This window comes from Lagenorhynchus albirostris, chromosome 4 (genome assembly GCF_949774975.1).
Source record: "Lagenorhynchus albirostris chromosome 4, mLagAlb1.1, whole genome shotgun sequence".
NCBI lineage: Eukaryota > Metazoa > Chordata > Mammalia > Artiodactyla > Delphinidae > Lagenorhynchus > Lagenorhynchus albirostris.
In genome coordinates, this window is record NC_083098.1 from 43,586,450 (window position 1) to 43,599,802 (window position 13,353).

General features: G+C 36.2%; 1 protein-coding gene across 1 annotated transcript in view; it reads left to right on the forward strand.

Annotated features, from left to right (window-relative positions):
• Window positions 1-13,353, forward strand: part of ANTXR2 (ANTXR cell adhesion molecule 2) — a 162,464-nt gene that overhangs the window by 41,204 nt on the left and 107,907 nt on the right. The gene's annotated exons all lie outside the window — the stretch shown is intronic.

Sequence of the window (13,353 nt, forward strand, 5' to 3'; positions counted from 1 at the left end):
GGAACATGGCTCAATAAGGCACAACTTAGACTAGGAAATATTTGTGCATTAATTTGTGTCCCAGTCCTGTTAAGGAGTATATTTTCATGTTCTTTGGTGTGGCAATAAACCACGATAGCTGGATAAAATAAGGGATATTTAGTTTGGAAGAAGGGCTTTTATTTTAATCACCTATATACAGATAACTTCACCATCAACTTAATATTTCCATGTGTGATTTTTTCCCCCTGCCCTCTCTATTATGCAGGAAATGATTGCAAATAGTTCAAATGTTCTCTTGTCCAACAGTAGTAGATGCAATATGCTTAGGATAATGGATAGGATACAGTTTTCAAGAATCACTATATACTGATCTCAAACCTTCCTCTGGATAAGAGGAAACTAAAATACATAAGGCCCCAATCCAAAGTCTGGATTAGTGTTCAGAGAGTGAAGATTATATTTTCCTTTGTGGAAACTAAGAAAATCATTTTAGTAGTTTGAAGTTCACTTGAGCACTTAACTTTTGTGGATGTTTAAGTATTCAAGATATCTGTTGGACATCATTTCTGGTCATCCAAGTAAATTGGAGCAGTATCAGTTTTCTATTTGAAATTGATTGAAAAGAGCTGCATAATATAACTTATAAAAGCAAGACTATCAGAATCTATTTTCTTTCTATAAAAAAGTATTCATTTTCTGAGTCATATAATAATCTGGTATTGGTAACATGCTTATGGCCAAATTAGACTGGCCTTGGAATTTAAGGCCCATCCATTTTGTGTGGAGCCATCTGTACCACAAGGGCACAATGGGACTCAATGGCTTTCTGAGTAATAGTCTTGTATTAGCAAAGATAGATCTGTTGATTTAAAAGTTTGGTCTTATTTTATTGAATCTATAAGTCCATATTGATTCTCCTGATTGTTCTCCCCAGTCTGCTTTCAGAGCTCTCTCCTCTCTCTTAGTCACTGGCAGCTCCATCCTTTTTGTTGTTCAGGTAAAAAACCTTTGACTCATTATTGATCTCTTTTATGCAGCCCATAAGCAAATCTCAGCTCTGATTTCAAAACATGTTCAGAATCCAGTCCTTCCCCACCACCTCCACTGATACCACCCTAGACCAAGCTACTGTCATTTCTTGCTTAGGTTATTAGCCTCTCAACCCATCTTTCTTCTTCTGTTCTTGGCAAAAGTGATCCTGTTAAAACAGATCAGTTTATGTCAGCCCTCCACTTAAAATCCTTGATATGTGTTCCTCATTACATTCAGAGTGCAAGTCTAATCACTGCAATGTTCTATAAGGTTCTACAAGATCTGGCCCTCACTGCATCTCCAACTTCATCCTCTTTTTGCCCCTTCTGTTATGGTCACACTGACCTCTTTGTTGTTCTTTAACCACCTGAGCTTATGCCAGTGGCTTGAAAGGCTCCTTCCTTCTTGTCTCACTCTCTCAACTTCAAGTTTTGTTCAATATATCACCTTCTCAGTAAGCCCTTGCCAGTCACCCTATTTAATCATGCAATCTTCCCCCTCCCATGAGTTTAACAGTCTCTATTCTCTTTTCATGGTTCACTTTTTCTCCAAAGCATTTAGTTGTTTGTTATTGTGTCTCCCTCCTGCTGGGATGAATTTGGTTTATTTTGTTTCTTTCTATATCTCTAGCACTGACACAATGCCTGACAGATAGTAGATTCACTAAATGTTTGTTGCATGAAAGAATGAATACATTTTTCTCAAACGTTTTGATTTACTATTTATATAAAGAGCTAAAAGAGTGCATTTGATTACTGGGTATATCAGGTAGGAGAAAGATGATCAGAATTCTGTTTGGGGGATCATACCATTTAAGAGAGCAGGAAATTATCTTGCCCTTTTCATAGTAATGACCAGTTAAGGAAGACAGCTTACTTTCTTCTCCAAAGTAGTTATAAAATGCAATATACCTGTTTTATCCAACACTGAATTTGTTTTCTCTAGAATTTGCCTTGGGGCACAGTCTCCTTTTTAAGACTGCCATAGATACTGCTGGTATTCTTTAGTGATTTGTAGATTGGCTAAATACTCAGAAGATGTGATTTCTAAAAATCATATAAGACATAATAAATATCAAGCACGAGAAAAAATCATTTGTTTGCTTTTTGACATTAATATTTCACCTCCAAGCAAGCTGAGAATGTTTTGGAAAGCGATCTGTCTAAAATAATTACTTTTGCTTCTTTTTTGTCTATCAAGTACATGACACCACTGAGGCAAAATATGTGAAGATTTTATTTATTAATGTATCGGACATTTGGCAACATCATTATTTGTTCTACTAAGTATGTTGCAAGTAATTTGGACCTTTCCTTTGCCTTGAATTTCCTTCAGATACTTTTGTAGGCGATGAGCTCTCTTATGAGATTGGATTAAAATCAACACAACTGAAACAGTTTAGCCTTGTAAGGTGACTGTGCTTAATATGTTTGTCTAATTAGCTTTTGGCTAAGGATTCAAAACGATTAAGTAGCTAGTTAGCCTATGTTTCAAATAAACACATCTTGCCCATGAATGAATGAAAGTTTTTCCTGTGTGAGGGTGACAGATGTGGTGATGGTTCCCCCTGTCCTCTCACTTAAATAATTAACAGCATTCTGGTGAAGTAACCCTAGACAGACAGCCTCAAAGCCAGATGCACAGTCTCAGAGCTGGAGCCATGGACATGTGTCTCGTCTCATTAGTGTGCTCTATCAGTTCCTTTCTCATCTTTATGTTACTTCCTGAATTACATTTTCTTTGAGGATTATTCCTTTAAAAATCCAGGGCTCGTGAATTTTGGTTTGAAAGAGGCTTAACATGAAGATGTTTTACTTGGAGATGGGAACTAAGAATGTAGCAGAGTAGCTAGGACATAGGTTTGCATTTGGAAATTGATGTCGTGGAGTAAACAAAAGTTAAAGCTATCTGGGCAAATCTTATCCAGGTTTATCATTGCTTAGCATTGTTGGAATGGGTCTTTGGAGTCCTTTCTTTGAGAGACATCTCTATGTATTAAATTTCTTTATCTGGTATAGAATTTTAGACTAAAATGAACATATTTTTAGTTTTTAAACAGAAAGAATGTAAAGGTGAGATTGTTCTTTCCTGTTTTTTTTCAGTGGACACAATTTAATTTCAAAATGTCATATGGTTAAACAAATTGTCTTACCTAGAAAAATCTGTAGATTGTTTGGGAGTTAATTTCTGCCAGTGGTTCATTTGATCCAAAATGTCTTAAGTTTGAGTAGGAAGGACTCTGTGAAGCTCTGCAGATCCTACCCTTTTGAGGGCAGTGGCCTCCTGGTGTAATGTGCAGGTGTCACCCGTTCTTGCAAAATGGGCTTATTCTCTGACCCTTGTTTAGGAAGACATCAACAATAGCACAGCTGCTCTGAAATAGTTGAGATCTCAGACCTGTAATTTGGCAAGAAGAACAGAGCAAATTGGGTAAATATACATAAACACATTGTGAAGAAAGAAAAACAGAACAGAATGAACCAGAGCCTGATCCTACAGCTTGTTTGATAGATTTAAGGAGGCATATGGTATAGTTAAATGTGCTTTCAAAAACATTGGCCAGAATCTTCTGGCAAATATGAAATAAATATCTAAATCAGATGAAACTGATAGTATTAGTTCCCTTAAAAGGCAGTGTGGAAAGACAGTTGACAGAGGGTTTAAGTAAGAAGTGGTGGGACATCAGTGTATGTGGAAATTTTTAAGCATCTGATACTGAAGGATCACTGAGATGCATGTGTGGCAGACTTGGGGTTAGAGCCTGACTTGGTAATGGAATCTTATTTTCCTCAATGTTGTGATTTTTTAAAATATAATTCATCTTGCCTGGAATAAATTAATTCCATTTCCCTTTCTTGGTTTGACAAATTCTGCCTTTAGCACAGCTACTCACATGAACAGTTAAAAGAAATATATATATACCTATATATGCATGGTTATGTGAATTTATTTTATCAATTTGTTTTTTTTGAGAGGGAGACATGATTTTTTTTAATTAGAAAAATTTTTTTTTATTAGAAAAATTCTTTAAAAAACTAAAACACTGAGGTGATGAATTGGTCGTCAACAGATGACTTGGTGGATGAGGCTGCTTTGGCTGCACTGATCTCCCACTTCCTCCCTTGTTCAGGGTCCATGTCAAAGCAGCGCCATAGCTGCAGGGCCCCCATCTGGGCTCATGGTTGGACTGAGGACCTGAACTGTGTGACCTTTGAGCTCAGTCACCTTGGTTCGGTACTTACAAATAGCAAGCTGGTTCTGGGCAAAGCCATGACCTGAGATGAGCTCCTTGTAGTGAGGGGACCAGAGGATGGAGCACACTTGGAAGCATCCACAGCACTCAGGCCCCATAGTAGACATTCTAGATGTGAATGTATCAATCACTGGGTCTCCTTCTAGTTGCCAGGACCTTGGTCTGTCAGGGACACCAAGCTACAGCCTTGATAGCCCCTTGACACTGGGTGAATGTCTTCAGGGGAACCCAGCCACCCATTCCAGGAGCACTAGGCCACATGATGACCAAATATTGTCCATCTGTACACCTACACAATCCCCAATTCCATTATCTTAGTAGCAGGTAATGCAACCATAACTTTATTCTTTCTTCTTTTCCTTATGAGGAATGAGACTGGATTTATTTATTTTTAAAATCATGGACACCAGGACATTTGTTATGTCTTTATTTTGAATATAAACATTAGAATCTTGGTGAGATTGGTTAAGGCTGAAGAGCCTCTCAGTTTTTATATTTCTCTGTACCCCTCCCCCAATGGTGGAACATTTATGTATTCATTCACACAGTGTATTGCTTTCTGATTATACCTATAAATGTGATAAGTTCACCTAATCTGCATTGCATCTCCATCCTAAATTATTATATTCAGTTCTAGAAATTGTCTCTTAAGAGGAACAGTAGTTAATTCGAGTACGTCTAGGGTGGCCAACAAAATCTTGCCAAGTGTGAAAATACTGAATTAAAATACTGAAAAAGACACGATTCAGGTGTGACACATCGGCTCTCCAAATGTCAGGTCTGTCATGTGAAAAGATAGATTTGACTTATTCTTTATTGCTCCAAGAACAAGAGAAAGAAAGAGTGGAAGGTAAAAGGAGGCACATTTCAGCTCAATATAAGAAAGATTTTTATAAAAATTGGAATCATTTAGTGAGTTTTGGTAACTAAAGGTGTTCAAAGAGGGACAGCTATGTGATGATATGGAAGATATTCCTTAAATATGTATTTAAATCCTATTATATATCTGCTTTTAAATTTTATATTATTAAAGTTTTTACTATGACTAAAATATTTGACTTTTTTGGATGAAAGGCACTAAAAATTGAGTGATCATTTTGAAGCATCTTTTTAGTATTTAAAAAGATATACAATGCAGTTAAAATGGGGTTATTTTCAGTATAATACTGAAAATATTTACAATAAAAGTGTAGGTGTGACGTCCAGTACAATTCTGATATAGCTTTTTTTTTCTTCTGAAATCTAGCAATCTTCCTGACTGCAGTGCTTGTTTTAGTTATATACATATATTGAGTATCTCAAAAAGAAATTATTTTATTCAATTATTTTATCCTTTTACCCCTTTGAAGAAAATATCCTTAAACAAAACATTAATTTATATATATATATTCATAACTAGAAGTAGAGTCTTTATTCACAAATATGAAACCTTATTTTCACCTCATAATTTATTATGCATAAAGCTAACTTTTAAAAAGCTCTGCAGAGTATTAAATAGTAGCACTTGATTTCAAAATATCTTAAGTCACCATAATTTTAATAGCTTTTTGAGTAGTTGCCAGTTTAATTTTCAGTATGTGCAAATTGGAGGTAAATTATTTATTACTTCCAGCAAATGTCTTTCACAATTTTATTTAATTTTTTCATCTTTTTAAATGGATCATAAAATGGCAGTCTTTTATTGGACATCCATAAAGTCAGCAGCAAATAAATACTTTGCAAATAGGTTGCTATGATTGAAATGTCAACCATATTTTATGCAATATGAAATTTCCTCAGATCAGAGTAGCCCTAACATATGGCAATGAGCTGTTCTCCTGTTCTGGAATTGTCTTACATCTTTAAACATTAAATTAAAGCACTGTGACCGTTAGGACTTTGAATTTTATTTACTTATATATCAGAATACTATTTAATAATTTCTCATGTGGAATGAATTTAGTACCCTTGAATTTAGTTTTATCACTATTTTTTTTTTTTTTTTTTTGCCGTACGCGGGCCTCTCACTGTTGTGGCCTCTCCCGTTGCGGAGCAACAGGCTCTGGACGCGCAGGCTCAGCGGCCATGGCTCATGGGCCCAGCCACTCCGCGGCATGTGGGATCTTCCCGGACCGGGGCATGAACCCGTGTCCCCTGCATCGACAGGTGGACTCTCAACCACTGCGCCACCAGGGAAGCCCTAGTTTTATCACTATTAATTGAAGACCAATTGACATTAAAATGCACTTCAAGCAGTCTTTTTGTTAAGTTGTTCAGGTTTCTTCTATCCTTCTACTTAAATGGTCTGAGGATGGAGCAAAGAGCCGTTGAACATATTTGTAAGCAATTCTAAACAATGTAGAACCAACTTATAGAAAAGGAAGTTGAAGGAGTCCTCAGTTCTGAGCCTCGCCTTCCCTGACCACCCAGAATTATCTGTACTGTGGGCCAGTCTTGTCTCAGAGGAAGGTCTTTCCTTGTCTTTCACGACTTCATAGTCTCACCTCCGGGACTGTTTCTTCTCCAGTGTTACCTCTGGCTCCTCTTCTTACAGTTCCTAGTCAGTTTTCACCATGGCTGGATTCCTGACCCATAAACTCACCTTCTCTAAGTCTTCCTTTTCTTGCTATGAGTTCCAAATCTCCAGACAAGATCTTTCCCTTAGCTTGAAACCAACCAAGTGTCCACTATCCAAATGTCAGCTCATTAACTTGGATTTCCCTTAGGCAAATTAAACCTGAAGTTCCCAAATTAAACTCATGTACTTCTGTTCAAACCTGTTCCTTTCATGTTTCCTGTGCAAGATTACCCACCTTCCTGTGCAAAACACAAACTTTGAAGCCATCTTTAACTACTCTTTCTTCCTCACCTCCTACATCCTATAAATGTCCAAGTCCTTTTTAATCTAACTGCTTAATACCTCTCAATTTTCATTTCAGATTACCCTCATTGACACTATTTGGTTCAGTTCTACTTTGGTCCTTATTTGAAATTCACTGAGAAATTCTTTAAAAAATTTTTTTTTAATTGAGGTAACATTGGTTTATAACATTATATGTTTCATGTATACAAATATTAAGTTTTGACTTCTGTATACACTACAGTATGCTCACCACCAAAAGTCTAGTTTCCATCTGTCAGCATACAGTTAACCCCCTTTACCCATTTTGCCCTCCGGCTCTTCCCCTCTGGTAGCCATCAATTTGTTCTCTGTATCTAGGCGCTTGTTTTTGTTTTGTTTTGCTTCTTTGTTTTTATATTCCACATATGAATGAAATCGTACATATTTGTCTTTCTCCATCTGACTTATTTCACTTAGTACCCTCAAGGTCCATCCATGTTGTCACAAATGTCAAGATTCCATTTTTTTATGGTTGAGTAGTATTCCATTGTACATAGATACTACGTCTTCTTTAGCCGTTCATCCATCAGTGGGCACTTACGTTGCTGCTTCTATATCTTGGCAATTGTAAATAATGCTGCAGTGAACATCAGGGTGCATATATCTTTTTGAATTGGTGTTTTTGTATTCTTCAGATAACTACCCAGAAGTGGACTAACTGGATCATATGGTAGTTCCATTCTTAATTTTTGGGGGAACCTCCATCCTGTTTTTCATAGTAGGTGCACCAATTTCCATTCCTACCAACAGTGAAATACACTATGACATTGTTAACTGGTCCTCTACTGTAGAAATTTACTCTTCCAATCCATGCTCTACGATGCAACAAGTGATATTTGTAAAAACACAATTCTGACCATATTTCTGCCTGGCTTAAAAACTCATAAGACTAATTCTAAATATCTAAATATGGCATCCTGGGTTCTTCATTATCCTTCTCCTACTCTCCTTTTCAGCCTCAAGCCATATATTCTCACTCTCACATTCTGTGTTGATGCTATATTGAATGGCTTTTATTCCTTGACTGTTCTGTGCCTTTCTTATCTTCCAGCTTGTCAAATAGTGCTCCATCTTCTTGGGTCCCTTTTTAATCTCTTTTCCTAACTAATTCTTGATCATCCTTTAGGATTCATCATAGAGGTGACTTCCTGCAGGAAATCTTTGTTGATGCCCCCGTGCAAGGCTCAGTCCGTTGTAACTCCCACATGATCCTCTAGTACCTTTGTGCTTATACCTATTTTAGTTAATATCACATTTTATTGTAATTGTTCATGTAGCTTCCTTTCAATTACATTGTAATGCTGTGTTTCATTTGTTATTGCAGCCCTATTACCAAGCGCAGCCTAGGTTGGCCTATTGTAGGCAATTTATAAATATTGGAGTAATAGACTGAGTGATTGATTGAACTTACTGGCCAACATTCAGAAACCAATTTGGAGCACAGTTTTAAGTGTTAGGTTCAAGCACACAGCTCAACATAGTTGCAGTGCTGGGTTTTATCAAGATAACATTTTGTAACAGGAAGGAAATAGCTTTGAGAATTTTCTTTACATGAACTTGCATGCCATTATATGTTATACTAGGCATTTTTGGAACAATTTAGCTCTCTCTATTTTTATATGGAAGTAAGTAGAAGAGAAATTCTTCAAAGTAAACAAAAAAGTATTAGGCAATTATTTCTTTGCTGCAATACATTCTTCTATATTATCTGTGCTGTTTTTTAACTTGGATCTAAAATGTTTATATAAAAGTACCTTGATAACTGAATAATTTTTTAGACAAATAGTCAGATGTTACAGTAATTTATAGAGTACCCACTGTGTTCCAGGCACTGTGTTGGACATTTTATGTACATTATTTTATCGAGCTCTCCTCCCCAAAGCAACTCTGAAATAGGTACAGTTATCCCCCTTTTACACATTGAAGAATGCAAGATTGAGAGGGTAGTGACTAGGGTTCAAACCTATAACTCCTGATTCCCCAACATGTGGGCTGTATCTATAATCCCCTTTTTCAATTTTATTTTATTCTTGGGACAGATAAAGATAAACTCTTTACTCACCTCTCCTTTATGGAATTATGTGAAAACAATATGGCTTTAATACATTTTTGCCCATAATAAAGCTTCTGTAACTGAGAGTATGAGTTCTACTGTCCTAAATATACTAACCAGCAATAAAAGTTATATAGCAATCAGAATGAGAAATCCATAGATACTAGCACAAGTTACATAAAATATGACAAAACATGATATACGTATATTGGAGTCTTGGGGCAAAGAAAGGTCAAGGTATTGAGTCTGGGTTAGAGGGTGAGATGGGTTTTATCAATCTGTTTGCCAGCAATGGAGTAGCAGAGCTTTGGACAAAAGTATCAGCTCATAGCAGTGCCAGTATCATACCAATAATTTCAAAATTTTTTCTAAAGAAACAACAAAATTTAAAAGCAGAAATAACTTTTAGAGTGTGTTTTCATGTTTGCAACACTTCTGAAAAAATTTCCCAGCAAATATATATACATATAAAAATATACACATATGTTCACAAATAAATATCATATAGTAAATGCCATTATAACTATGAGAAATATGTGAATATAGTAAGAAATTGGAAGAGTGACACTGGAGAAGTGAGATAAAGCTCTCGCCAGTGAGTGAAATTTAGGTGTAAGACCCTAAAGCACTTATTGAGAATTAAGGTGGTATGCAGTAGAAGTGAAAGCACTTTGACTACAGAGCCAGAGAAGTCCAATATTTGGGTAAGTTACCTTTTTAAGCTTCAGGTCCTTTATTTGGAAAATGGAGATAATGCTATAGCCTCCCTCAGTGGGTTGTTGTGAGAATTAAGTGAGAAGATGTGTTAATGTGTTTAGCTCATAATAAGGAATCGGGGCTTCCCTGGTGGCACAGTGGTTGGGAATCCGCCTGCCGATGCAAGGAACACGGGTTCGTGCCCCGGTCCGGGAGGATCCCACATGCCGCGGAGCGGCTGGGCCCGTGAGCCATGGCCGCTGGGCCTGCGCGTCCGGAGCCTGTAACTCCGCTGTGGGAGAGGCCACAGCAGTGAGAGGCCCGCGTACCGCAAAAAAAAAAACAAAAACAAAACATAGTAAGGAATCGATAAACACTGTTATTATGAGTACTGTTGTTTCTGGTAGTGGTTTGATCGTGCTGCTACTGCTCTTAGGAAGGTGAATATTATATTGTTTCAGCTGAATCCATATGTCAAAAGAATCATCCGGTGGCTTTCCATGTCTGTGGAGACTAACTCAGTTTGATCAGACACCAGCTACATTATACTAGACTGAGATTTTAAGAATAATGTGCAAATTGGTTTGGTTGCCTACAAGACCTCATCAGCATGCTATGGGAAACTATAGAAAAGAGTGAATTTTGTTATAAAATACATCTTCTGTTCTTATTCCATTTGGATAAGCATTAAATGTTTCCTTCATTAATTAGAGAACTGGTTCATTTCTGGTGAGTTCTACGTACCAGATTATAAACAACTTTGGTCAATGTCTACTGATCCCTTTAAAGTTGAATCAATAAGATTACCTGCAACAATCATACATTATTATGAATCCAGTAAACTTCCCCCACAAACCAAAACCATGCTTTCTGTGTCATATGCTTTCTGGTACATGCTTTAAAGTGGAGGAATTAGGATCTAGGAAACATTATTTTTGGATTGAACTATGCTTAATCTTCCAAAAAAACAAAGCAAAACAAGGCACTGAGTTCTGCAGAAAAAGCAAGTAGGTTTAAGTTTTCTTTCTTAAATAAGCCACTTGGCATTCTGTGTTGGAATAGTTCAGAAGTTTAGTTAATTTGATATAAGTACCCCAAGTTCTTGTTCTTTTCTGGATTTAGCTAAACTTTTTTTTTTAACAAAATGTTTTAAAGGGAATATTTTACAAGGAATATTTTTAATAGGAGTAATCCTGAATTTTGAAGAAGAGTTCAGCTAGAAGTTTGCTAGTCCTGTCTTTCCTGGGGGTTCTAGCCCTGTAAGAATCCAAACTAAATATCACACTGAGGGAAAAATACACATTAAGAACTTTCATTTCTTCAAGCCTGTGTGGTATGATGGAAAGAATTCAGAATTTGTGAGAATCCTAGCTTTATCACTTTGGGCAAGGTAATTAACATTTTGGGGCCTATGTACCCCAGCTGTAAAACTGTGAAACTACTTACTTTAAGAGTTCTTTTAAGAATTAGATGAGATAATATCCATAAAGTGTCCAGGATAGCATCTGGCCCATGGTAGGGACTGAATAATATTTCTCATCTCCTCTCCCTAGCATCGTTACTGAAAATCTTAACCAGTGGCTTGAGATTGCTTCCGTTTTATCCTAACTCTCAATAGCTAATAGTATTTGGCACACAACTCAAGGCATAGAGAAGAAATCGTCTAAATTTAGAGTAATTAAGGCAAAGTTTCTGGCTTTTAATTCTTGGAATTTAGAATATTTTTTGAGCATTGGAGCATGGTGTTCTATAGAAGCTAGATTAACAAAATGCTGCCTACTGCTTCCACATTAATAAATGGATAGCTTTGTTTTGTTGGTATACTGATTATTCTGTGGTAATATACTTCATAAACTCTTTTGGAAAACAGCTATTTCCTCAATACTTTAAAAACTCCTTGTCATCTTTTTCTCTTTGATATCTTCTTAGAGCTACGAAAAAAAAATTACCTACTGATCCCAAATGATAAATTATTAGAATCTGAATCAATGAAATTGTAATTATTTTTAATTGTATTATTAGTTGAAATCATATTTTCAGAATGAGAGCTATATTTCTTAGCAATGGACAAAAATTATTCTCCTTTTGTTCTACCTTTGTCAGGATATTTTAAAATCCTGAACATTTACAACAAATGCCTACAAATATGTAAATTGTGTTCCTTTTTTTTTTCGTTTAGTTTACTCTGTCTTTCATGATCACTTTCTCTATATTTTATCTTTCAATGGTTTGTTATTTCCATTTTTTAAAAAATTTTATTTTATTGAAGTATAGTTGATTTACAATATTGTATTAGTTTCTGGTGTATAGAAAAGTGATTCAGTTATACATATATACATTATTTTCCATATTCTTTTCCATTATGGTTTATCACAGGATATTGAATATAGTTCCCTGTGCTATACATTAAGACCTTATTGTTTATCCATTTTATATATAATAGTTTGCATCTTGTAATAACTATTTTTTAAATATCTTTATTGGAGTATAATTGCTTTACAATGTTGTCTTAGTTTCTGCTGTACAACAGAGTGAATCAGCTATATGTATACACATATCCCCATACCCCCTCCCTCTTGAGCCTCCCTCCCACCCTCCCTATCCACCCCTTTAGGTCATCACAAAGCATTGAGATGATCTCCCTGTGCTGTGTAGCAGCTTCCCACTAACCATGCATTTTACATTTGGTAGTGTATATATGTCAATGCTACTCTCTCGCTTTGTCCCAGCTTCCCCTTCCCCTCTCTGTGTCCTCAACTCCATTCTCTACATCTGTGTTTTTATTCCTGCCCTGCCACCAGGTTCATCAGTACCATTTTTTTTTAGATTCCATATATATGTGTTAGCATACAGTATTTGTTTTTCTCTTTCTGACTTACTTCACTCTGTATGACCGACTCTAGGTCCATCCACCTCACTACAAATAACTCAATTTTGTTTCTTTTTATGGCTGAGTAATATTCCATTGTACATATGTGCCACATCTTCTTTCTCCATTCATCTGTTAATGGACACTTAGGTTGCTTCCATGTCCTGGCTATTGTAAATAGAGCTGCAATGAACATTGTGGTACCTGACTCTTTTTGAGTTATGGTTTTCTCAGGGTATATGCCTAGTAGTGGGATGCTGGCTTGTATGGTAGTTCTATTTTTAGTTTTTTAAGGAACCTCCATACTGTTCTCCATAGTGGCTATATCAATTTACATTCCCACCAACAGTGCAAGAGCTTCCCTTTTCTCCACGCCCTCTCCAGCATTTATTGTTTGTAGATTTTTTGATGATGGCCATTCTGACTGGTGTGAGGTGATACCTCATTATGGTTTTGATTTTCATTTCTCTAATGATTAGTGATGTTGAGCATCCTTTCATATGTTTGTGGGCAATCTATATCTTCTTTGGAGAAATGTCTGTTTAGGTCTTCTGCCCATTTTTGGATTGGGTTGTTTGTTTTTTTGG